Raw genomic sequence first — 27,390 nt, 5'->3', positions numbered from 1 at the left:
CATTGAAACAGACGGGAGAAAGAGCAGACCCTTGAGGAACACCACAAGTGATCAGAACTGGAGATCAAACATAAGGTGAAACAAAAAGAGATTGAGAACGATCTGATAGAAAAGTGAGAAACCAGGCAAGGACAGAACCAGTGATGCTGGCTGAGGACAGTCTGTCCATACAAATGGAATGATCAATGGTGTCGAACGCAGCAGATAGATCTAACAAAATCAGTGCTCTGACACCACCCTGGACTATTAACGGGGACAGGTCGTCCACAGCTGACACCATCAGCAATTTAGTACTGTTACTGGGTCAGAAACCCAACTGAAAAGGGTCAAGAATATTGAAAGCCTCCAGGAAGGAGTGGAGCAAAGGCACACCCAGAGAATCAAGTAACTTCATAAAAAAGGAAGAAGAGAAATAGGGCAGAAATTAGAAGGGTCAAGAGAAACAGAGCATGCTTGAGAGAAGAGGGGATAGAACTAGTAGAGAACAACAAGTTTATCATGGATGACTACACCAAAGCCAAAGAGGCGATGGCTGGAATGTTTTAAATTAATCTTAACCTCTGGCATTGCTCTGGGCAACTCTCCAGACCATTGTTCTTCACCTGCCAAACCATTACAAAAGGTGAAAGACCACATGCAAATCAGGCTTGGCCCACCCTAAAAGGGGCAGTCCAGTCCAAACTGCTTTCTGCTCTAGACCACAAGTATCCCCAAACATGTTTCAGCCTTGTTGGGCCTCATCAGTGAGGAGTAGCTTGGGTCTCTAGGATAAAGAACGATGGTCTGGAGCGTTGCCCAGACCAATTCCAGAGGTTAGGAATAATTCCAAACAATCCAGCCATCAGCTTGTTCATTTTGCATCAGTCATCCTGAGTGGGATTGGTATGCCCAGACGTGAGTCCCAAACCGGATGTGGCTAGAGACCCAAGCTACTCCTCACTGATGCTGCTCAATGAGGCTGAAAAGTGCCTGGGGATGCTTGTGGTCTCGTGCAGAAAGAATTTTGACCTAGCAGTTTGGGCTGGACTGACCCTACTGGGATGGGATTAAGCCTGAATTGAAAATGGTCTTTCCCCTTCTGTAATGGCTTGGCAGGCTAAAGAACAATGGTCAGGAGGGTTCCCCAGAGCATTGGCAGAGGTTAGGATTAATTCCAAATCATCCAGCCATCAGCTTGTCCATTTTGCGTCAGTCACCCTGAGTGGGATGGGTATTGCCAGACGTGGGTCCCAAACCAGCTGGGCCTAGAGGCCCAAGCTACTCCTCACTGATGACATCCAATGAGGCTGAAACATGTCTGGGGATGCTTGTGGTCTTGTGCAGAAGTGATGTGACCTAGCAGTTCGGGCTGGTCTGCCCCTTTTGGGGTTGGTGCAAGCCTGATTTGCAAATGGTCTTTCCCCTTCTATAATGGTTTGGCAGGCTAAATCCGATGGTCTGGAGGGTTGTCCAGAGCAATGCCGGAATTTGCATTTCTTTCAAATCTTCCAACCATTACCTCTTTTGTTTTGTTATCGTGGACGACACCAAAGGATCAATGGAAGGCATGTGGTGCGGAATTGGATCAGAGGGCTGGGCAGATTTCAGACCATTGCTGGCCCTAACAATATCAAGGGCATTAAAAAGCGGAAATGAAGACCATGAATAAAAACAAATGACAGATTCAGAGAAAGCAACAGACGGAACAGACTGTGAGCTATAATCAGACATTTACGAGCAGAAAGTAACAATCATAGAGTTTGAGAAGGAGTAATAGGGCTAACAGAGGGGTCAAAGGACAGAGAATAGGCAAGCTTAAACAACTTCTTAGGTCGATTGGCTACAAATTCCAAATGAGCAAAACAATATGCACGTTTAGCATTGAAAATGGCACCTTGATAGGCAGCCATGGCCTTGCGCAAAGCAAACAAGCAAGCATAAAATAGGAAGTACGTCACTTGCCTTCTGTTTGCCTACAAAAAAGGCATAGTCTAGCTAACTCATGAGAGAACGAGGACTCATAGTGGAGTCTGCGAGATCCGTTCTTAGAGGAGTTATCACGTCAGCTAGAAGTAAAGCCCAACAAAAGAGAGGAAAGGTCTACAGTATCAAGAGAAGAACAGACTTCACTAATATTAGAGGAGATATCGGATATCGGAATGCAATGCCATCTCCGATATGGCAGACAGGGAAGGACAGAGGAACAGAAAAAAAGGGACATGTTAATAACAAAAGGAATAATAAAGTTATCAAACCAAAGAACCAGGAAGGGACAGAAAAAAGGAGACCAAAACAGAAGAGGCAAAAGTAAAATCCAAGGTATTCCCATGAAAATGCATAGGTCCAGCAATTAACTGAGGAAGGCTAAAATCGGATAAAGCAGAAATCAAACAAGCAGCCTTCGCATCCGAGGGGTCGTTTGGGTGAAGGTTGAAATCACCAAGTATGATGAGATCAGAAAAACTAATTTTAAGGTCACTAATGGCCTCCAAAAATGCAATGGCAAATGTTATCTCATACGTAGGGGGTTGATAAATTAAGAGTGAGTGAATTGTTCTAGAGGAAGAGATAACAGTCTGAGTTAAAAGTGCCTCCATTTTACACTTGTGTATAGGCGCGTTACAAATGCCATATCATATCATATCAAATATGAATAAAAGGCAATGATGCACAAATAAACAGAGAACAATATATCAGCACTGCACCACCACCGGAATGAGAGTACAATCTATCCAACCTCCGAATGTTATAATCTGGGTGGAGCGCTGGAACCAGACTGGGGCCAGAGTCCTCCTTCCGCCAGGTTGCAGTGACACAGGCAATGTAGGGGGGAGGTTCATGCAATAACTCATAGCATGCTGGCGCTAGAGCAATAAACGAACGCACATTAAATAAAAAAGACAGCACACCTGGGATTGCAATCTGACACAACCAGTTGTAGCAAAAGCAGGTTGACTAATCCAACAGATGGCATAACAATATAAGATGGGTCAAGCATGGATGGGCACAGATGGGTTGGACTTTGGCATGTCTTTGTCGCGCTGAGAGCACATCCACTGCGCTCATCCAATGTCCTTCTTAAAAGGTGTTACAGGTACAGGGCACATGGTATTGGCAGGAGTCAAGCCAACAAAAACTATGACAATAGACAGAGTAGAAAGATGGCCCAAAACGCAGTGCAGGTAGGAAAACAATTAAAATAACGGCATCGTCCGGGAATGATACTCTGGGGCACCAGGGGGGAAAGGCACCCTGCAGCCACCTGGCTTCAATACAAGGAAAGGAATTAAAATTAAAACATAATAAGAAGCCAAGGAGAATTATAAAAACAGAGCTGCATGCAAGTGTGCAGCGTCCAGGCACAGTTAAAACCTCTGTCTATGAAAGGAAATTAAAAGCATAAAAGGAAGTAATATCTGCCCCTGTTCGAAATAGACATGAGGCAGTTGTCTTTTCTACACAGATTATTGTTTGGGTTGCGCAGTCTTGCGAACCATCTCCACGGTCTGAGGTGAAAATAAAATGAAAACGATTTGGCGTGTAATTTGCTAGCAGAGTGCTTTTATCCTCCAGTAAATTGAGTTATGTGCCAAACTTCTCCTAATAAAGAAGTGGGCCTGATTATGTAAACATTGAATCATCTGTATCCGTAGCAACCGTAATCAGTGACTAATACAACGTAGCCATTACATTTGATCCATGTATATTAGGAACAGGAAAGAAATATCCGTAAAGGCATAAAAATGAAGAAAAAAAAAATGAGAGTCTGCTTTGTTCTAGGTATAAGGTAATATAACATTAGATGAAAAGTCAAAAGAAATATGAAGAATGTCAATGTTTCACAAATGCTGAATTTCAAGTCTGTTCTTTAAAAAGGTCACTGTTTCTCTGTCTGAACTTCAGGTTTGGAGCACAGCGTGCCCGTTTTGTTTGTAAGTGCAAAGGCATATTTAGTTGGAGAGGATGTAACGTGTGTAAACTTCCAGGGATGACGTGCCTTATGTACATAGGTTTATTTTGCAAAATTCTCGCTTTGATATCTTTTTTTTTTTTTTACAACATATAAAGAAGGTTCCTTTTTAACTTCTGCATTCCCTGTGAGCATTGATACAGTCTCAGCTGAGGAACAATCACTTATTGGATAAAGGCAGAAGGTCTTAGCAGCCTGAATGTTTAAAGTAATGCAGAGACATTATGCCCACTGAGGGTAAACCGGTGTTGGCATTTCAGACTTCTGATTGACAACTATAGTCCAGTAACATTATGCCTTGCTTTCTGCAACAAATACGTCCAAATAATACCTGTCCCACCCTTATCTGAATAGAGGAAGGATGCATTTTCTAACCGATTTATGGAGTTCAAGCTCCCAATAACTTTGGGAAGCAGCCATCGTTTCATTCTTTCTCACGTATTCATGTTATTCAGTTGATGAAACACCTTGCCCGCACCAAGGTCGACACCAAAATGGTAATCAATCCAAAAAACAGAAGTTTAAATCTATTCATGCCTCGTGTCTGTCTTAATTCTGCACATCACTGAAATATATTAATCACATTTCTTTAATGCTATAGCGACATATTGCAGATGATTATGGAATTCCTAATGAACCGACATGACACCATGCCAGGGGATTCTGACAACATTGTCAATCCATTAAATGTTTGCAAATTTGGTAAATCATTAATACAGTGAAAATTAACAAAATGGAAATCGAGAAGATTTTCAGAACTTATTCCAGCTGAGTGATTGAGAACAAATATGAAGACGACGCCCTAATTCCCCTTTTCTGAGTCCAAACATGAGAGTGGCAGACACGTGTTTTGGCCTTGTTGGGCCTCCTCAGTGAGGTGAAACTGAGCCTCTCTAAGGCACAGTGAGCAACGGGTCCACATTTGGATTTGCCTGGGTTACTTAGGTTGAAACCCAGACTTTTACATAATTGCAAAAGCCTGTGGAAGCCCCCTCCACAGAGAATGAACATGGGTCAAATTCCCAGTTATATGGAATTGCTTTTACTCAGGAGCGTCTACAATCACGTTTTAGCTCACTGCACCCTTCACAGAGGAAAAATATCCATTTGCATATCAGTCTTTGTCCCACCCCAAAGGGCAGTCCAGCACTGGAATGCTATGCCATTCTACTCTGAACAAGAGTACCATCAGCAACCCCAGACACGAGTTTTGGACTTGTTGTGTCTCCGCAGTGAAGTGAGGCTGAGCCTCTGTAAGGCAAAATGACAAAGGGTTTGGCGTCTGGGTTACCCTGAAACACCATTTTTACATATTTTACAAAGGAGTGTGGGCGCCCCTCTACTGAGAACGAACATGGGTCAAATACTAAAAACTATGTTCTATGGAATGTCTTCCACTCAGGAGGATCTACAACCACGTTTCATTTCACTGTACCCTACACTGAGGAGAAATACCTCTTTATCTAGCGCAGCCACTTTTCTTGATTTTTCACCTCCAACTGCTCCAAACTGCTTCAGCCAGGCTAGTGGGACACACTCCTTACTGTACCTCTATTTATCCTGCCTTGCAGCAGCTTCATTGGCTGCCTGTGTTTCAGAGGGTACATTTCAAATCATTATGTATTTTCGACCGGGCCTTCTATGGCATGGGGGCTGTATATCTGCGGAGTATATTCTGTCTGTTCATCTCAAATCGGCCGCTTCACCCTCTGCATTCATATACAATTGCTGCTCCTCGTGTGCGTCTCTCCTGGGTTGGAGGGCACGCGTTCTCAGTGGCCACTGTAAAAAGCTGGAATTCACTCCCACTTTTATTTGAGCAACAGTGGACCATCTATGCTTTTGTCAGCTTCTGAAGACATTTCTATTACAAAAATGTTGGTGGCCCTTAGCTGTGACTGTACCCAGTGTAGCGGCAAAATACCTTTGGGTGTTCGTGCACTTTACAAATATTAGTCATCATCATCATCATCACAAACATCAACCATGGCATCTTGAGGGAGGATTGGAGAAGGTGCCCTGCACAAATGAGGGGTTGTCAGAGTTTTCAAAGGACTCCATACAGACTCATCCTCCTCATGGGCAAACCCCACCCAGTTATTTGAGCTGACATCCCTGATACAGACCCTTGCAATGTTTCCTGCGATCTCGGTAAGAACTGCATTTCTAAAAAGTTGGGAAAATTAGAACTTACCTTCCTCATACGCCCACCTCTAGCATTGTCATGCACTGCTCAGTACAATACAATACAATACAATATAATAATGCTTTATTAGCATGACTAAGGGCATGGATAGTGACAACCTTGCACAGATCTTCTTTCATTATTTTGCTGGACATCATTTATTTTACACAGGGGTAGAATTACATGTTAACGTGTATGGTCCACATGTTTCACTGATAATTTAATGTTTGCCCTTTTGCATGCCTCTGTGGTTTTTGATGCATTATATTGTGACATGCCGCCTGGTATATTGCAGCTTTTTCTACACTTTCATAGTGTTCACCCGAGATGAACTGCATTTCTGTTGATATTATCATATTTTCTTATTTCCTGTGGGGGAGTTGACTTTAGTGAAAATAGTTTACAATGGATCAGCTAAAAGTTACCACTCTTTTCATTGGACTCTCAGTGGTACAATTGTTTTTTTTTTCCAAAAGGTGGTTTACACATTTACTCAAAAACAATGCTCCTCCAGTGCAATTGATCCCAAGGGATTAACAGTGGCAGGCTGCATGTGACACTTTCAGATGTGAAGTGATGAGGAGTGTGTAGAATATGTGAAGAAGAGAGTCTAGGTTATGCAATGATTGAAATTCACAGGATGTATTTCTTTTTTCCATAGCATACTTTACACCCCAGGACAGTGGAGGCACTTGTGATTTGATAGTGTATGAAACAGCCATAGTTCTTCTAACAATTCATAATAGTTGCCAACTTTGGTGCTACGTTCTATTGAAAGTATTCCCACTGAAGAAGGGCCACAGTAAGATGTGAATTTTATTTGGCAAATAATGTAATGTACTGGGCTTTTGTATTGCGCCTTTCATCATTGGTATGGTCTCAACGCGCTGTAGGTTGAACACCCTTGGGGGACCGAAGTTAAGGTGTGGGAAATTCGTCAGAAAAGTGTGCATTTAGCCAGTATGAAGGTCAGTAGGGTGGGCCAAGTCTCTGCTAGTCATCGATGTTGAGCAGGCATGTGGGTGGGTGCAGGGAGGTAACCCAGAGACTATGTGGAAGAGACATTATGCGTGGAGCTAGACTGAATATTATCATGAGGGATAATAATAATAATAATAATAATAATTTGGCATTTATATAGCGCTACGAACCCTCAGGTATCTGAGCGCTGCTTATTATTACCCACGGTGTGGGTGCTCATTTATCGACCTCGGAAGGATGAGTTTGGCGCTGCATTCGCAGGCTCTGCACTGATGTCAAAGCGAGCGCTCTACTCGCTGTGCCACTTGACCGGCTAGATCTCTTCTAGTGCCAGGGGTGTTGTGCTAAGTATGTGAAGCATGAGAGGCATTATGTGAGCATCTAGACCAAATTAAATAGTGGCAGATAACTGCATTCTAGTGCCAGAAGTGTTGTACATAATATGTAAAGCACAAGCGGCATTTCGTGCGCAGCAAGTCCAAATTTTAAAGTGGGGGATAACTGTGGGGGCAGTGTGAGCAATCCAATGGAGTCATCACAAATTCCTCGGTGTAGTCTCCTCCCATGTGGCCAGGGGACGGCAGCTGCTACCTGATCTTGACCATGGGGGTGGCTATATGAGGGAGGATCACAAGGGAGGAGATAGACACTCGGGAGGTGTCATGGCTTCATTGGATAGGATGTGGTATCCGCCATGTTCCCATGAGGAAGACTCTCTGTTACCCAATACCCTGATGGCCTATTGGCATCCACAAGGTGAAGAGTAAAATCTCCAAGAAAACCCCTTTCAGTTATAGTGTTCCCTCATATAGAACTGACCTTCCATGTGGAATCATTGAGAAAGACCCTCCAAGAATTATGCATCAGAAACTATCAATGGACTTCAATTCCCACAACCACCTAAATCCTCAGTTATTATCAGCAGACTTTAATCCTCACAACCACCTAAGTACTGAAATGATGTGAATGAACAAATTGATACAGAGCAGCAAGCACCAAATGGTGAGAGGGTGCTCAGGAGAAGACGTGATTGCTCCAGTGAAGGTGGACGGAAGCTGGAGGCACAAGTCGGTGTGTGGAAGCTGGAGGCACAAGTCCTTGTGCAGAAGCTGGAGGCGCAAGCTAGTGTGGCAGAGCGTGGTTGCTCACCAGCAGAGAACGAAAGAAACTTGATACAAGCGAGGCATGCCGTGGAAATGCCAGGAACCACAAGACGGTCCCCAGGCATCAGGCAGCCAGGAGAAGCAGCATTGTCCTTACCAGAAAAGCAAGTGGGCAGGAGCACAGCCACAAGAAAGTCTGGAGAGACGTCATAGCTACCCAGAGTGGGAAACAAATAGTGAAGGTATGCTGCGTAAGCGCTAGCAAACCGGAAAACTCTACAGAGAGCCGTGAGTCTGCCAGAGCAGAGTGGGGACCCCGGGGCATTTCGGCGACCCTGCTAAAGAGAATGAGAACATTGCAAAGTTACAGAAAGTGAAATGACAAGAAGATTGTTTATGAATTGATAGGACAAAAGATTTTAAACATTGTGAAATTACGGAAAGTAAAGTAATGAGAAGATTGTTTGTCAAGTAGATATAGCAAGCCAACATGAAAGCTATAAGCTACTTGAATAGAAATAGGAACTATATGATAGGAGAAGTCTTGGCACGCAAACACCAGGCAGTTGTGAATACAGGAAAAGTCCTGGCAGGGTAGTACATCAGGAAGTTGTGAATACAAGAGATGTTCTGGCAGTAGAGTACACCAGGCAATTGTGAGTTTGAGAGAAATCCTGGCAGGAGAGTACAACAGACAAACCTACAAGGAGTGTCAAGCAGAACCAGTGTGTGTTAAGCAAAGTACAGCCTGTGGTAAAAGAAGGAACTTTTGTAATAGAAGAACTTACAAAGTTGAAAAGTTTTCATCTAACAGGATTATTGTGGGCCAAGGTAGGCATAAAGAACTGTTAGACCCACAGCTATGTGTGATACCAGCAAAGCACCCAGGGGAAGGGAATCACCCTATGGAACTAAGGTATTTTCTATTTTGCAGAACATTTACGTTGGAGCTACTCTATTGTTATTTAAGAACACTTTTGCAAATACTAGGTTGAAGACATGCCCTTGTCACTTTATAATGAAATAGGCACATAAAGTACCCAAAGCAGTGGATCAGAGGTATCCAATATACCAACTATATTGGCAGGGGCGGTGCGATGGGGGAGAACAAATAAATGCAATCAGGGATAAAGAGGAGCAGAAACTGACACTTGGGTCACCCAGCTTAACTTCAATTAATGTGTTATGCACAATCCCATTCTGCAATAGTGAAAACTGCATGTGACCCTCGGGTATGTTGTCAGATTCTCGAATACGCGCCTCATTGTTAAACACTTGAACGGCATCCATGTTGATTTGTGTATGGCCACCACAGCAGGGCACTTTGCAGGAGTCTATGCGATCTGTCCGTGAGCTGACGATCAGCGTTGGGTCTCTGCGCTACCCTGGAGTACGCTGCAGGTTATCTTCTGCACCCTAGCCCTGCCCCACCACTTCCTTGTGCTCTGCATGGGCTTCTGGGATGTGATTGGCAGGAACAGGCATGGCTGTGGTTTAGATATGCCCTCCTCTGACTGGCAGAGAGCAAGGTGCGTGCACAGCACACCTGCAACAACGGGTGGCCACATAAGGCAGCCAACAGCAGGGAAAAGGGCACAGACATTAAAGAGAGACCAATCTCTCCTTAGTGTATCAACATTGAACCATGGAAACAGTAAAGGGACACTAACATACCAGATGGTCTCCTTGAATGATAAATGTGAACTAGCATGCCATGCGCGTGTGTGAGCTTTATATATCATTGCCGCCCGCACAGAAGAACACAAACTCAAAGAGTTCCCATGAACAGGACTTTTTGAGCAGAGAAAGCCAGGACAGGGTGGGATTACCCATAGGGATTAGCATGGCTATGGGCAAGGAATGGGTGGGTTTGTACCCAAACAACACCTACTACAATGTGTGTCCCTCCTCAAGTGTCAATCATCTTTGTCCATGTCATATGCCATTCCTCTCTCAGTATACATGAATTTGAATGTAAGCGACACCTAATAGCCCAAACAAACTAGTGTGACTGCCTCCTGAATCACCCTAATAGCCCAAGACCTCTGGGGCACTCCCCAACACAGCCTCAGGTTACACATGTGTCTCATCAAAATGACTCCACTACATCCTCCTGCTTCTCCAAAGGGACCATCATGCTGCAAGAACAATGACATAGCATACCAAAACAGCAAAATCACTGGCGAGCAGTTACTGCCAGGCTCCTGCAGGACATCTGAAGTTTAAGGGAAACATAGAATGCCATTACAAGCGTGGTACACTCACCATTTGTGAAGGGCACACTGAGAGGGACAGTTTATCCAATAACATAAAAACAGAAATAATAAGTCACTGAATGTGATGTATAATCCTCCTTTGAAAATAGATGGCCGCAGATGAGGCCTCTGATGCCCCTATATTGTCATCATATACTTGGTATACGCACCATGTGCCAAGGTTTTCTTGACAAAAGCAGGTGTTGCAAACATATGGCAAGTGCAGCTTCTGATGCACCAATGATTCGATCATATCCCTGGAGTAGTCACCAAGTTTTAAACTACAACCTGACATGTGCTGGTGCTAAAATCATTGGAGATGTGTAGCTTTACATGTCCTAATATGCTATAACTGGTATGGTCACCATATGCAGAGAACAGACACACTAGAACTGCAATCATATTCCAAATTCCCCAGCACTGAGGCTGACACATGCACCCAGCCTTCTAGTGCTGCTGGACATAATCAATATGTATTTACAGTCTCTACCAGTGTCATCTGAGCATAAACTTCGCTTTCCTGAGCAGCACCAATGCAGCATATCAGGCCTCTTAAGGATGTCCCTGGTCAAAGCCATCAACCTCTCCTCCTCCTCCATCCAGATAAACTGCATAATGAGTCCCTCCCACTCTCCTCTTTCTCTTCTGTATCACCTGATGATGTCTCTAGACAAGCACGCTCTATGCAAGTTTCATTCAAACAGGTGCTCCCCTGCTCCTCCAGAACTATCAAGGACAACACTGTCTCCCTTGCTCCAGCCTTTTCCGGTTTCTGCAATTACTGCTTTGCCACTGGATCCTTCCCGTTACTTCTCAAGCACTCCCTTGTGCACGCTCACCTTAAAAAGCCTTCTGCCGACCCCCCCTGTCTGACTAAGTACAGCCCTATCTACATTACCCACTTCCTGGACAAACTCTTGGAGAAGCTGGTTGTCTCCCACCTTATTCATCACACTGAATCTTTTGGTTGTCTCCACAACCACCAGTCTGGCTTCACAGCTGCCAGAGGCACAGAAACTGCTTTCCTGAACACCCATGAAGACTTTCTCTCAAAACGTGTTTCCAACTCTCCCTCCATTCTCATTCATCTTGACCTTTCCTCTGCCTTTGATACGGTCAATCATGCCACCCTTTTAAATTGACTATGTGATACCCTTGGCACCACAGACATGGCTCTGGACTGGTTGACATCCTTCCTTTCTGACCATCCTTCCCAGGTTCAACTGGGCCCTTTTCCCTCCTCCATTTCACTCTCCACCTGTGGTGTCCCTCAGGGCTCCATCCTTTCCCCTTGGCTTCTCATCTACCCTGCCCCTCTGCTTCTTCCTCGCTTATTCCTGACTGTCTATCTGCTATTTAGGCATGGTGTACTGCTAATGATCTCTGCCTTAATGCCAGTAAGACTGAGATCCTTTTCTTTGGGACCCCAATGAACTCCTTCCATCCTGCATCCTGGTTGCCTCACCCCCACCCTCTTGTAAAGCAAAAAACCTTGGTGTCATCTTCAACCCCATTCTCTCCTTCTCTCCTCACATCACAGACCTGGCTAAGAAGGCCCAAATTCAGCTGCACCTCCTCAGAGGCATTCTTCCTTTCCTCACCTTCCCACATAAACTCAATTTCTCCACAGCTCTGGTCCTCTCCAGACAGGACTAATGCAAAAGCCTCTTCCCCAATCTGCCTAATTCCACCATTCGCCCCTTTCAATTAATCCAGAATAGTACTTTGAGATTTATCCTTGGCCTCAAGCCCAGGGACCACATCTCTCCAGCTCTAAAATCTCCCCACTGGCTCTTGGTTGCTGCAAGGATCAAGTTCAAGACACTCTGAATCATCCACAAGGCTTTCTTGGGCATGGGGGCCTGGGACCACACTACATCCAACTCTCTCTCCCTAAATTCCTCCCTGCTTGTTAGGCAGAATCACCTGCAGTACCCTTGGGGAACACTAAAGGCAATTAGGACTACACGTGAAAGCACAATTTCACCTTTGGTACAAGTCCGTACTACACAGTAAAGTGGTAGCGATGGCTGAGCAGCCAGACTTATCTCAAGAGTTTAAGTGAGCAGTAGAACAAGTTACACAAAGGACCAACAAATACAGTTATTCAAGTAAACACTTACTCAAGGTTTCTTGGTAAAAGAATACACATTTTTTAAATTTATTTTTAATTTTTTTATTTTATTTTAACTTAGTTTTGAGAAGAAAAACACAATTTTTGTCACAACTAATACAGCTAACACATTTCGACCTACGCATTTAATATGCGCCCCAAAATACACCATGAAATTATAAACTAAGGAAAACATCATTTTGTCCATAAAATGTATAACTCCAAAAGTCAATTGCTGATTTATACCGGAAATCAAGTAGCTCCACCACTCCTCCATATTGTCATTTTTGGGTGCATATTTCCCAATATGTAACATGCGTAAGGTAGAGATTTCTGTGCAGTTAATCACCAAATGTTTCACTGACTCAACAAAAGCAGCATAGATTATTTGTTGTTTTACTATCCTGCTTCAGAGTCAATGGGCCTCATTCTGAGATTGCAGGTAGCCATGGCGCTATTAGCGCCATGGCTGCCTCCAATACCGGGTCTGGGTCCGGTCTGGTTGGATGTGGATTTACCAGGTCATTCCAACCCTGGAGGACCCGGTAAGTCCCTCTTCAACCAGCCATTCCCCATTCCCATTTGAGCCCCCATAGGGCTCATTGGGAATGGGGGAGGCAGTAATTACGGGCCTGATGATGGCAGGCCCGTAATTAGTGCCCTGGTCCCTTAGCAGGACCCATAAAGGAACCTCGGAATTGGGCGGTAAGGGATTACCGGCACCGGTCTCCTTACCGGTGCCTGGTATCCCTTACCGGCCAACTCATAATGACCCCCAATATCTCTTTAGTTTTGTGAAGGTTCATTTGCAATCTAATGAATTGATCTTGTTGGTAACACGAAGGAAATTTTGACATATATTATGGAAGGACACCAACTATGTGTAAAGATAGTCCAAAATCACAAGCTGTCGTCATTTCCACATGTTTTTCTTCGTTAACAATCCAATTCCATCGACAAATCCGCTTTTTTGCAATTTGCGGCATGTGTAGCACTTGTTCTAAAGGTATCTCCACTTCCTTTAGTATCTTTACTAACTTTTCTTCCCAGATTCTAAGAAGATCATTCAAGATGTACATTGGTTTCACTTAGAATCTCATAAGGTTTCACAGTGGGATAAATTTGCATCTTGTGCAAAGTTGTCATAGATTTCCACAAGACTGCGCCATATAATGAATCTATACTTAACTCATGGCGAATGGCGATCCTTGATACATTTTGAGGGAGTTTCAACACTTTACGCCGGAACATTGCTTCAAGTTGGTCCCAGAACTGTGGGTTGATGTTCCATCCTGCTTCACTGCCAAAGGTTATTGCGGGGACCACTTTTTACAGATAGAATGTTAATACCGAAGACAGTGTAAATTTGCCAAACTTGGCATGCAGCTTGGCTTCTTGTAGGGCAAACATCTGCATTCTTGACAGCAAGTCTTGTTTCCAGCTCTGTTCCCATATTGATGTTTTAAAGGTGACTCCTAGATAACGTATTCTGTCAGTTTGTTGCAGGGGTTCATTGTTTACCTTCCAGGTAAAATTCTTAAATCGTGGTTGTAATTTCTGACCAAAGGATATTATCTTTGATTTTTGTACTTTTATTTCTAGATCGTTTTTCGCCAGGTAGCATTGTAAGGCTGTAAGTAATCTTTGTAGGCCTATTTGTGTTAGATCTAAGAGCACAATGTCATCTGCATGATAACCCAACTGATTTGCTCACCATTGACTTTTGGAAGGAAGGTCATTGGTTGCATTAAAGCCTTCGGTAGATCTGAGATGAAGAGTTTAAACAGGAGTGCCACTAAAGGGCATCCCTGTTTCACTCCCCTTTGGGTCTGTATTTCTTCGGTTAGATCACCTCGTTTATTTAGCCTTACTCTGATCGAGGTGTTTGAGTATAGTGCCATTATTGGCTGTAGTAGATTGTCGAGACATCCCCAGGCCTTCAGTTTGTTCCATCAAGTCTGCCTATTAATACAGTCGAAGGCCTATTTTAAGTCAATGGCCCTCATTACGACCCTGGCGGAAATCGAAAAACGATGGCGGAAATGCAATACCGCCATCGAATAGCGCTCGGTGCGACTATGACCCGTCACCGCAAAGTACGATGCCATTAGCGACACCGTAGTGAACGCCAACGCTAACTGCACCAAGTACGCGCGCGCGCGCCATGCCAAACCGTAAATACCACCATGGCGCAAGGGTACGCGAATTCCGACCCTAGCGGACATGTACCTAACGCCATCAAGCACGGCGGAAAGTACCATTCCGCCATGGCGAGAAGTACGGCATCGCGAATCAACCGTAAACGGCCCCACTGAGTGCCTGTACACCGCTCCCTGCCCACAAAGTACAACACCCCGTAGGTGCAATGAAGTCACAATGCAACCAGTGAAATGTACAAGTCACCCATGCATGCCAACGAACAAAATAATCACAAGAGGGGCCAATGGGAGCTGCAGGGCACAGATGGCACGAATACAGAAGCCATTCCAATGGACATGACCACAGTCCCCCACCAAGAAACGCACGCAAACACAGGCACCTGTGACCAGCAATATTCCGAAAATCACATCATTCCACCAGTCCACCTGGCTGACCGGCATCTGTTACACAAAACCTAATCCCCCGCCCCTGAGCATGACATCATTCAAACAGTCATATTGGCAGCCCCCATCTCTGACCTCACTGGGCTTCGTAGGCAAACGCGCCCAGCACAGTACCACGCAACTAAACTCCGAAGCTGGAACCCAATGCAGATCTCCTCACAATACATCGCTCCCCAAATAGGAATATGCCACATCACATGCAAAGAAGAACGCTACACGGCCCATATCAGAATAGAAATTTAATGCACAACAAAATCACCAAGCCCATACAGCCATTAGGCCATGAACTCCAAAACACATTTCACCATTGTGGGCTGCATCCGCAAGAAATGACCAGCTACTACTTGTGTGACGCCCTGTTCCATCATGGTACACAGAGCCACATTCACGTACGAAAAGGCAACATGGAAGCGCACAGAACCGCAGGGCCGTCCCAATGGGGAGGCACTAGTCCAGCTGAAAGGCCGAAATGTTGCTCCGAGCCACTAGTACTGCGTAAGGGCATGTGGCCCATTGGCGATCGTCCCATAAGATCGTAATGCTGCTCCACTGATTAAGACGAAGCAGCAGGTGTCGGGAGTAAAAGCCATCTGCAGGAGTGGCATACAGATGGCAGTGGCAAAAGGGGAGGAGATACCTGTCAACCAAAAGAAAAGAAAAAGAACAGAATGGCCATCAGAACTACATTCGAACAACTCACTTCAATGATCACACTAAATCCACAGCCATATGCATGCTAGCCCACTCCAAAGGATCATCACCACCCCAAAACCACTTGCGACTCATAACTATCTATGTCGAGGTGTAAACACCATCACAAACGAGTGTACCTGTGCATGCGTCTGTGAAAACAGAATCCATCTGATGGGAATGTTAACGTGCATGGACACAAGTGTCTGAAGGCGCGTCGAGACAGGGAGGGCTCAACAAGGCCAGATAGACGATGGTCCCACTATGGCAGCCCTGCATCACATAGCGCAGGGGAGGTGGACAGATTCCAAGAAGCCCTGTACATGGCAAACTCTGTATCAAATCATCTGCCCATGCATCCATTCATCATTCCCTCATCCCGGTATAAAAACGCCTGAATATTTACTCACATAACATTAGAAATATCCATTGAGTCTGTGCGTTATGCAGCCTGCAAAATCCACAGTGCCCCAGCCCGTAATTCCAGTGTTGTGAAGTAACATGTATTTGGGAACGTCCGGCCTCATCGCCCACGTCGCTATTGCGCATCCCAAACTATTCATATCAATCATTGCATCCTCGCCATGGCCCCTGTCTCAAGGACATTGAACAATAGAACGTTATATTTGCAGTCAGACCTTTGGGCATCTCCTCGCCGCTAGCTGATAACCGAAAGCGCCGCCCTTCGAATTCCTCATTTGCAACATCACGTCGAAAAGGCATCTGTGGCCGCTTGAAATCACAAATTAATCCATCTAGTGTGGCTGTGTGTGAAAATGGCAACTGCCTTCACCCACAAATGGGACGCCCCGCCCGTCGGTGCAACTCGGTACAGTGATGCATGAGGGCCCACCGTTACTCGAGTACTACGTTCCACTGACCCTTCACAAGTCTGTTCGCGACTGCAAAGATTGTATGTGAAACAATGGGACCATAGCCGAATGAACATATCAACCAATGTTACACGGCCATCGGGTACAAATACATGATTGCAATAGCAAGATGCCATTACTCGAATTGCAGCGTTGTGTGCGGGACGTGCTCGGCCAAAGGGGAGAGCAGCTTGCACAGGTGGAATGAATCACCACAGGTGGAGGCCATACAGCCTGAAAACACATAAATTGCACACCCAGTCTCCTCCCACAACCACACCCACTCCGAAATGCTACCGGCAGGACTCGCGATGTTGGCCCTGGGGGACCTGATAGCACTGCAAGTACTCCAACTCCAAGAAGAAGACGAACACCAACTACAACCGGCCGCACGGAGGAGACGCAGGAGGAGGAGGAGGCCAAGGCAGGGCCAGCAAGGGCCGCCAGCACAGCCACTACCACCACGCAGGCAGCCCGCAATCCCACGCCTCCGAGCACATCCGTTCAACCTCACTGATGAGCAGATCCACACCCTCTACCGTTTGGACCGGGACACCATAGCCGCCATTGTGGACATGACACAGGCTGACCTTGTCAGCATGATAGATAGCCCAACCGCCATCCCACCCCTACTGAAGGTGGTGTCTGTACTCCACTTACTGGCCACAGGCACCTACCAGCACACAGTCTGACAGTTGCATGGCATTTCTCAGCCACTGTTCTCACGGACACTATTGCAAGTGCTCGATGCCCTCCTGCAGCACGCAGATGACTACATCTCTCTACCACGCTCGGAGCAGGAAATTACCAACACAAAAGTGGGATTCCATGCACTTGGCGGCATACCGGGTTGCCTTGGTGCCATCGACTGCACCCATGTGGAATTGGTCGTCCCACATGCCATGGAGGCCCAGTACCGCAACCGAAAACAATTTCATTCCCTGAATGTACAAATGGTGTGTGACTCCAACAGGATCATTACACATTGTTGTGCCCGATTCCCTGGATCAACCCATGATTCTATGGTCTTGAGGAACTCTAAAATACCACGCTACATGGAGCGACACGCAGGGAACAGATCCTGGCTACTCGGTGAGTCTCATTTCATGCATGATGATGTGGGGTATGTGATTCGGCAATGACCTGGCAGGAAGGGGGGGGGTGTGGGTACGTAGCAATGGCATTCCACATCATACGTTTATCGTCCACATACAGGTGATGCTGGATATCCACTGAAGAGATGGCTCCTCACACCAGTCCGGAACCCACGGGACCAGCATGAGGAGGACTACAACCATACCCACTCACGTACCCGTGTAGTCATTGAACAGGCATTCGGCCTACTGAAGACTCGTTTCCGCTGCCTCAGCAGGTCTGGCGGGGCACTCCTGTACCGCCATGAGAAGGTTGCAAAGATGGTCATGGCATGTGTCATGCTCCACAACATGTGCGTACGTAGAAATGTGCCCATGCCCCCTGACGCAGAACTGCAAGCACCTGAAGATGGTCATGATGAGGGTGGGGATGTGGCAGCACCTCAAGGAGTCTGCGAGGCACCGGAGGGCCGTGACATTCGTCAGCATCTCATTGATGCATGCTTCTAGCACTCACGCCTGGTGGCTGATACATGGACACGGTACTCGTGGCACTGTGTGTGTCTGGTACATGCACAATATGGACTGTACGCCTATGATGGCCTAGTACACAAAGATCATTGTCCACACATCTCATTGGTTGATCGTGCATTGTTTATGGCATATGTGATATCATGTTGAACACCCTATCGACCCGCCACCCAAGTGAGCCCAACACACCCCCTCCACCCTCCTACCTCCCCCCCGAACACCAGTGTCCAAAGATGCTCATTGTCAGTGGGCAGTCGCTATTGCAAGCCCCCTCTGCGGGTATCAGGGGCACCCCTGCCTGTGGAGCGCAGGTTCCTCCCAGATCTACGTTGGGGGCTGCCCTGGACGGAACTTGCAACGGATGATGTCTCTGCCTGCTCACGTCCATGCATGTCCCTAAGGGTTTGTGAGAGCTCAGTGAGCACACGGCGCACTGCGGCAAGTTCGGCACATACGTCTTTGGACGTCGCATGCAGTTCCCCCCTCAGGCTCTCGGTGCTTCTCTCCATTTGGACTCTCAGGCTCTCGGTGCTACTCTCCATTTGGACTCTCAGGCACTCGGTGCTACTCTCCATTTGTGCCCTTAGTGTCTCTGTACTTCTCTCCATTTCTGCCCTAAGTGTCTCAGTTGATGTTTCTATGTCTGCCTTAGTGCCCCCACATTCATCGGCATGGTCCTTGAGGAGCGTGGCCAGTTGCTGCTGTTGCACGATTAACTGGTCGAGGGACTGTTGCCTCTGCTGGGCCATGGCCATTTGCGGTGGTGTCACAGAGGGGCTGGTGACCTCATGTTGCCTTGCCACAGGGCTTGTGGGGGATGGCCAGTCGTCGTCTTGTGGGTGCCCCTGCGTGGTATCCTCATGTTGTACGGGATGGGACAGACAGGGGGATTGGGACAGGTCATGGATGGATCTGACTTCGACATCCCCGTCTTCTGTGTCGGAGCATGCTGCCATCAATGGGGTGTCACCTATGGTGCTGCTGCCACCAGAGGCAGTGCCTTCTGTGGCATCCATTGGGGGGATCTGTGGTGCTGCTGTTGTGGGCATGCTGGCTGCTGGGGTGCCTGTTGATGTTCCCTCCTCTGTGCTGCCACCTGATTTGTGCTGCTGCTGTGTCTTGATGCGTGCAGCTGAGGTGGAGGGTCTTTGGCCTTTGGTCTTGGCCCTCTTTGCAGGTGTGCTGGTAGGGGTGTCCTGAAGCTCGTCGTTTGGATCGGACCCTGTGGTGGAGTAAAGGAGGGCGAGCGTTATTAATGGGTCTGTGGGAATTGGAATGGCATTGTATCACATGCATTGGGGTGGTACCTGAGGGTGATTTGGGTCGGGGCCTTGGAGGTGCTTTCATTTGTGTGTGGAGTGAGGGTGCAGTTGTTTGGCAGCCTGCAGTTAGGGTGTGCCTGCTGCACGTGTAGTGGGTGTTTTAGGGGTTTTTAATTATTTATGTATTTATTGTGAGTTTTAAAGTGCGCTATCAGGCCAATGTGTGTGGACGTTCTCCTGGACATGTGTTTCTGTTGCACTATGTGGACACATGGTACTTCACATGATTGGACATTGTGGATTTAGCTTTGTTTCATTTGGGCCACCTACCTGATTCTTCGGATGTCTGCACTCCTTTCTCCATCCCTCCAACTCCCTCTATGCTCTCCATTCCAATGGTGGAGGCACAGATTTCTTCCCATGGGGTCAACTTGATGGGTGATTCCGATCCTCCCCCGGTGGCTGTGGCAATGTTGCGGTTGGCAGAAAGTATGCTACGGACGCGTATCCGCAGGTCGTCCCATCGCTTTCTGCATTGCTGTGGGTTGCGGGGTGCGGTCCCCACCGCACTTACCCGCTGTGCCACCAGAGCCCATATGGCCTTCTTGTTCGCAAGTGCCGTCCTGGTCATTTGCGTCGAGAAGACGACGGCAGCATTCTCCTGGAGGGTCTCTGTTAGCACGGTGAGTTCCTCACGGGAGAAGTGGACCTGCCGCTTGCGGTCGCACGCTTTCTTCGCTACTTTTCCCATTTTTCTTGGTTTCGCTAGGGTGGATGACGGGTTGGGGTGTGTTTCAGGGTAGTGTTTTTAGTGGTTGTGTGGATTTTGTGGTTTTATAGGTGTACGGCGGGATGTTTCCCGTTCCGGGCCCATGTTTTTACTTCCGTTTCCGTATATTTACGGTCACCGTACTTTCCGGTTGGCGCTCACTGCGGTGTCCGCTAAGATGGGTGGCGGTATTGCACCTAGGGCGCCGTACGGCGGCGGTGTGGGCCGTTTTGGGGTCATTTCCGCCATCGCGGACTTTGCACTTCCGCCATGCCGTGGTGCTCGTGCCCGATGGGTCGGAATGGGCCGCACTTTGCTCCATCGTGCAATGGCGGAAACGCTATTTACGCTGTGGCGGTCCGGTCAGTCACTTTCCGCCAGGGTCGTAATGAGGGCCAATAAACGTAAGAAATAGTTGCTTGCTATTCTTCAGGGCTTCTAATTTAGCTATGTTAAGTAACATCAGATTTAGCTCCACTCCTACTCCTTTGGTAAATCCTGTTTGCCACTTGTCTGTCACAGCTGCACCTTCGCCCATTTTGCCAGTTTTTCCTGCAGAAATGTCACAAACACTTTACTGATGGTATCAAGAAGGGCGATCGGACGATAGTTTCCAGGATCATCTCGATTGCCCTTCTTGAACACCGGCACAATCACTGCTTGTCTCCATGACTCAGGGAGTGTTTTGGTCCACTCAATCTGCTCAAACAAGATCTTAATATAAGAGGCCCATTGCAATTTGTTTTGTTTAAGTGTCACATTTGAAATGCCATCAGGGCCCGGAGCTCTTGAGTTTTTTAATTTTTGAATCGTCCCCTTTCAATATTTTCGTGTGTTTCTGTCACAGACCAGCTTGATGTTATCTGAGGGTAGGATGGCATTTCTGTAGGTGCTTTAGTCGCAAAAACGGTTGTGAAGTGTTTAACCCAATTTTATGCGTTTACTCTGCTTGACATAGCAGAAGCTTGTTTCAACTGGCCGGTGTTTATTATTTCCCATATATGTCTACTATCCTTTAACATAATTAGCCGTAGCATTTTCTCGGCTTGATCTTGATCTCGGATCGTGTTAAAGGATTTAAGCCAGTTCCGTTAATGTTGGCGTCATTTTTTTATCAATTCTCTGTTATCTTTGGTTTTCGATTTTCTTAAGAGTCTGAGATCCTTTGCTAATTCTTTTTTTGCTTCACCAACTGTGGTACTATAGGGGTATTTTGGCACCAATATCTCTGTTTTATTGTCTATAGTCCTTGTTTTGAATTGTTGCAACAATGTTTCATAATTTACCCCAATTCCATTTTCCTTGCTGCAACCCATTTTGGATGTCAGATTTATTATTTGGTTTGCATTTATTCGAAGTCTGTTGTTTCCATTATTTATGGCAAGGGTTGGGGTATATCTTACAGGACTGTCTTCTTTGGGCCACCGCCAGGACAACAGTAATAGGTCGTGATCACTTTTCAATGTTTTTGCTATTGTTAGTTTCACGATTTTACTTAGCAAGTTTCTCGAGGCCCAGATGTAGTCGAGTGTTTTAGTACTGGTGCCTCTATGCCATGTTTTTGCAGCTGGGATGTCACCTTTAGTATATCCGTTTAACATTTCACTTTGTCTCAGGGCCATCTCGTCTGACCAACATTGGCCACGGTTTATCCGATTCTCTGACTGGTTGTATTCTCTGGCAGTAATCAATTCATTAGCTTCATTAAACCAGGAGAAATTTAGGTCGCCACATATTAAGATGAATGGATCCTCAAAGATCAGTAATCCATTGTCAATTTGTTTGGTTACTGCAAAAACAAATTTGTTTTGTGAGATCATTGCTGGATTCCAATATAAATGTATAATTATTAACTGTTTTGGGTTTAATAAGGTCAAATTACTTTGTTCTAAAGTGGTAACTTGTATAAATAAATTTGGATTGGAAGAGCATAACACCTAGCAGCTGTTGTTGTCTTTTACCATGGTAATTAAGCCTGAAAATGGTCGCCCAAATAGGTTTTTTCCTGCAGCATTTCGGTATATTGAATAACCGTCATGATTTGGAATAGTTCGCAGCCATGTCTCTTGAAGACAAATTATGAAATGATTGTTGTTTATCGGAGAGTCAGCCTGAAGCAGATGGGTAAAGAAGCCTCGAATGTTCCAGGACGTCAGCAGATGGGCAACCTTGGTCTCTTCCTTTGCATGCTAATTGTAGTTTTGACTTGATTTTTGTCGAGCGTTATGGGAGTTTGAACATTTTTGGTGTTGTTTCTCAGTAGATCATGGGAAATCATTGAATCGATTCCATAAGTCTTGTCGTCGTTGTTCTTGCGAAGTATGCGTGGTTTGCAATTGTTGTTCCGCTACTTGCATCTCGGCCTGGTCAGCATACAGTGCAACATCAAAACCAAAGAATAAAAAATCTTCTTTGACTTCGATTACAGATTTTGCGACAAACTTAGATTTCATGTGCAGGATCACGCAATCTGAACAACGTTCCGATTTGTATTCTACGATCGCAATGTCATCCGATCTTATAATACGGAGAGCTGGAATACTGTGTAATAAATTATTTATATTATTCCTGTTTAAATTCACCTCGTTTTTATCTTCTAGTATGTTCTCTAATTGTATTTTCCAGACTCCGTTTTTAGGGTTTGATGCTTTTCTAATCGCACATTATTTTGCTGAAAATTCTTCTTTTAACAGTTGTCCTTTTGTTTGTCTAGGATTTAATTTTGAAGATATCTGAGAGCTTGTATGCATGACGACTTTTCCTGGTATCTGGTCTTGCTTTTCGCCTTGCCCACTATCCATGTTACCTGATGTAATATTCGGTCTCTCAGGCTTGTTTAGTTCAGCTTCTTTAGGACGTTCTTTTGGTAATATTTTTTTAATTTTCAGGCCATCGGACCGTGTTTCATTTAGGCCTCGCTTTTTACCTACAGATTTATCGGTTTCCACAACAATTTCTACCTCTTCTTCTAGGTTGAGAATTCGCATAGGTCGATCGAGGCGTCAGAATTTGAAGCTTCTGATTCTTCAACTTCGTGTCTTGGTCTTTTATTGGATTTTAAGGTCACTTGGTCCCCACGGGCTCAGTTTGTGATAGAGCCAGGTCATCTGTTTTTTTTCTCGCCTTGTCGTTACAGTCAAATAGCCCAATCCGAGGTGGCGTTGAAAGATTTCTAATAAACCTTTTCGCATTACTTGTGCGGGCTCTTTTCGCATCTGGTTTTCTATTGATTTTTTGAGGTAGCTCATTACGTTTAGCTTTTGCAGTAGAGTTTGGGTCAACTGGCTTTGTTATCGATGAAGCAGCTCCAGTAAAAATTCCAAATGAGGCTTTATTTGTTGTCATTGGATTTACTTGATTCAACGTGCCCAGTTTGTCTTTCTAATTTCGGAATTGCAGTTTTCGTGTCATCATGACCTTGCAGCAACACCTGCTCCAGCTTTCTGGGCAGGTGTGTCGCCAACAGAGCTTGCATGATCCTTTGTCTAATGTAAATTTGTGAGTCTGCATTTCCGTCATTTTGAGCAAAAAGTTTTTTTGATGTTATGTTCAAGGAAGTCTGGCAAGATTTTGCTACCATGTTATTAGCCAGTGGAGAGGTAACACTGGGTAACAGTTTCATTTTCACCACCTCTCCTTGACAATTGCATACATAAGAGTTGCATGTTTGTCATGTAGATACATTGGGCCTCATTACACGGATGGTGGTAAGGATTTACCGGTACCGGTAAAATACTGGTACCGGTAAATCCTTACCGCCTTACTACGAGGTCCCTTTGCGGGTTGGGGGATTTAACGCCTGCTTTTTGCAAAATTGCGGTGCCGTAATTAGCGCCTTCCCCATTCCCATAGAGCCCTATGGCGCAGAAATGGGAATGGGGAAGGGCAATGGTGGAAGGGGGATTTACCGCCCCTCCAACCTTGGAATGGGGCGGTAAATCCCCTTTCCACCAAGGCGGTGCCGGTATTTTACCGGCATGAGCCATGGCGCTAATAGCGCCATGGCTCACCGCCTACCGTGTAATGAGGCCCATTTGTGTCTGAACCACTTCGTGCATTCGATAACGGCTTCAATTAAATCCGTCTTTTCGCAGGCTTCATGCTTTGTTATCTCGTTTATACAAGATTGCCATTGTCTGGATGTTTCTGTTTCATACTCGAATCTCTGCGTGAGATTTTCGGTGCACTTTTCTAAAATGAACAGCTTGTTGTTAATAGTTACCAATAATGAACTTTGGTCTTGAATTGCTCGTCTCGTAGAGCTTCATAAAGGGTAATAAAGCAATTGAGGTAGCCACAAGTACATTGTTGTGAATCTGCACACTAGCGGCTGTTGACAGATTTCCCTTAATATTTGGCTCTTTTTCCATTTGGCCTGTCGGTAACAATGTTTGCAGAGTGGCTGTTGTATTTCCTTTCACGTGATCCTCTTGTGTCATATTTTGAGAAAACCGATTTACTTCGACTCCCGATTCCGCTTGTTGTTTAGTAGCTTGTGGTCTAAAGTTTGTATTTGCCGTAGTACGTCCCAGCAATGGCTCTCGGACCGGACACTGGGACATGATTTCCCTTGAAGGTAAGCGTCTCATTCGGGCTGCACTCTCTTTGATCTGTGGAGTGTTAACATATTTCTGGGTGTAACTGGCTTCCAGACGTTCTTGTATGCATAAGAAATCATCTTTTAGCCATTCAGTCAGTCGTACTTCTCGTTCAGCAACGTCAATTACAGCCGTGCTTTTAGAAGGTAGAGATAAGGTTTTTATGGACGACACCATTGGTGTGTTGTTTTCACTTGTTGTTTTCTTTATTATTTTTGTGATTGTTTCGCCTAACCCTACAACCTCACGGTCGCTTAGGTTTTTTTTCTGGAAATAGGTTTGGTAAATTTGAGCTTCTGAGCTCATTTGAACTGTTACGGCAAAAAAAAAAAAAAAAAAATATATATATATAAAAATATATATATATATATATATATATATATATATATATATATATATATATATATATATATATATATATATATATATATATATATATATAATATTACATTCCTAGGCAAGGTAAAGGGTTTCAGTTAAATACAACCAGCAATTCTTCTCAATAGGCCTGGGCAAAAGTCAATGGTTCAGAGTCTTTTGTATAGGATAGCACAGTTCTGGTATATAATGATTAAGTCTTTGCCACATAGTTTTGCCACATATTTTTATTTATTTTTAAAGGAATTGGCTAGGCAAAATGTTTGACAAATGTTAAGGGAAGGACAAGCCTGCATAGTTGAAGAAAGTTTCACGCAGTTTCTCAATGGCCGAAAAGATTTCCGGACCACGTTTGCACAGTACCTTGTCAATTAAGAAAGCTTTAGCTGAGGCAGTTGTTTATGGCAGTTTGAGCAGATCTCGCAGTTCCTGAGCTTCGGTCGCGGGGACAAGAAGGAGGACCTTGGGAGGTTCCTAAACTGCCCATGGAAGAGGCCAAAAGCTGTAGCAAGATGTCAGTTTAAGGTGTGAGTGCCATAAAGTCCACAAGCTGGTTTCCTTCCCTCTGGCTATCCAATTTTTAACAGCACTCTGATGAAAATTCGACCAGAATAGGACAGTGTCCAGGTGGCTTGCGAGTTGGTTGTTCCCACGAAACTCAAGGGAAGAAGTTAACCTTGAAGGGCTTCTCTGTCGTCGGAGTTTCAGGCAATTCGGACTGTCAAGGGTGTTGACCCATGTTGAATTATTAGGCGACAACAAAAACTGAATCAATAGACTGGGTAGATGTCGGGATGAGCTGTCGCCGGCCATCATTCTATCCCAGAACAATACTAAATCAATAGACTGGGTAGATGTGGGGATGAGCTGTCGCCGCCCATCATTCTATCCCAGAACAAAACTAAATGAATAGACTGGGTAGATGTGGGGATGAGCTGTCGCCGCCCATCATTCTATCCCAGAACAAAACTAAATGAATAGACTAGGTAGATGTGGGGATGAGCTGTCGCCGCCCATCATTCTATCCCAGAACAAAACTAAATCAATAGACTGAGTAGATGTGGAGATGAGCTGTCGCCGCGCATCATTCTATCCCAGAACAAAACTAAATCAATAGACTGGGTAGATGTGGCGATTGAGCTGTCGCCGCCCATCATTCTATCCCAGAACCAGGAGAACCGCGCAGTTTTGCGCACACCAAAATGGTCGCCTAACCTGCCACCCACCAGTGCAAGCGTGATGGACCGGAAGCGCCAGGGGTGAAAGGTGGTGCCAAAGGAAAAATAGCAGTGCCTGTTAGATCAAAAGCACCTTGAAATCACTGCTGTTTCACTGAAGTGCAAGCTCAAAATGTCCATTTCAATTTTTGTTCAAAATCCGTTTTTATTGATGTCAACAAGTTGCTAAAATCATGGGCACAAGACCACTCTAAAGATTCAACCTTCTTGTGGGGGGTTCCACATCACCACTCTACTGTAAGGATGCCCATCAAAACAATGGCAGCAAGGATTAGAGCAAAATCCTCCTGTCAAATTCAAGACAACTCCTAAAAAAATGGGTGCAGTACCAGCTTTGGACACAAGCTGGCGCTAGCGGTCTAAACTCTGACAGTAGAACGTACTGCAGGAGTTGCCAAAGGATCCTGAGGCAGCTGGAAACTTCAAAGCCTTTTGGTTAATCAAAATTCATGAACACCTGCGGTTCACAGAAGACAGGCTGATTCAATTAACAGTCCAAGAGGCTGGGAAACCTTCTCACCTCAAAACTCCACACAAGAAGCCAGGAGATCACATGGACATGCTAACCAAATGCAGAGTGGCCCCCTGGCCGTCTGAGCTCTGCCGACACAATAGACTTTTGCAATTGAATGGGGTATGTTAATTTGGGTGTGGACTGTAAACAGAGCTCTGCCTGGCAGAAGAGACATGTGATCCCTGACTCCCAAGTTTCTGGGGGCGGACCCAAACACTGAAGTGAATTGAATTGAAGGCAAATATATGTTTTATA

The 27,390-nt window shown here is 45.4% G+C and overlaps 1 pseudogene; it reads left to right on the top strand.

Annotated features, from left to right (window-relative positions):
• Window positions 1-27,390, top strand: part of LOC138487446 (cytosolic acyl coenzyme A thioester hydrolase-like) — a 75,017-nt pseudogene that overhangs the window by 29,113 nt on the left and 18,514 nt on the right.

This window comes from Ambystoma mexicanum, chromosome 9 (assembly GCF_040938575.1).
Source record: "Ambystoma mexicanum isolate Mex_15411 chromosome 9, UKY_AmexF1_1, whole genome shotgun sequence".
Lineage (NCBI taxonomy): Eukaryota > Metazoa > Chordata > Amphibia > Caudata > Ambystomatidae > Ambystoma > Ambystoma mexicanum.
The sequence above is the reverse complement of the archived record's forward strand: the minus strand, read 5'-3'. Positions and strand labels throughout refer to the sequence as shown.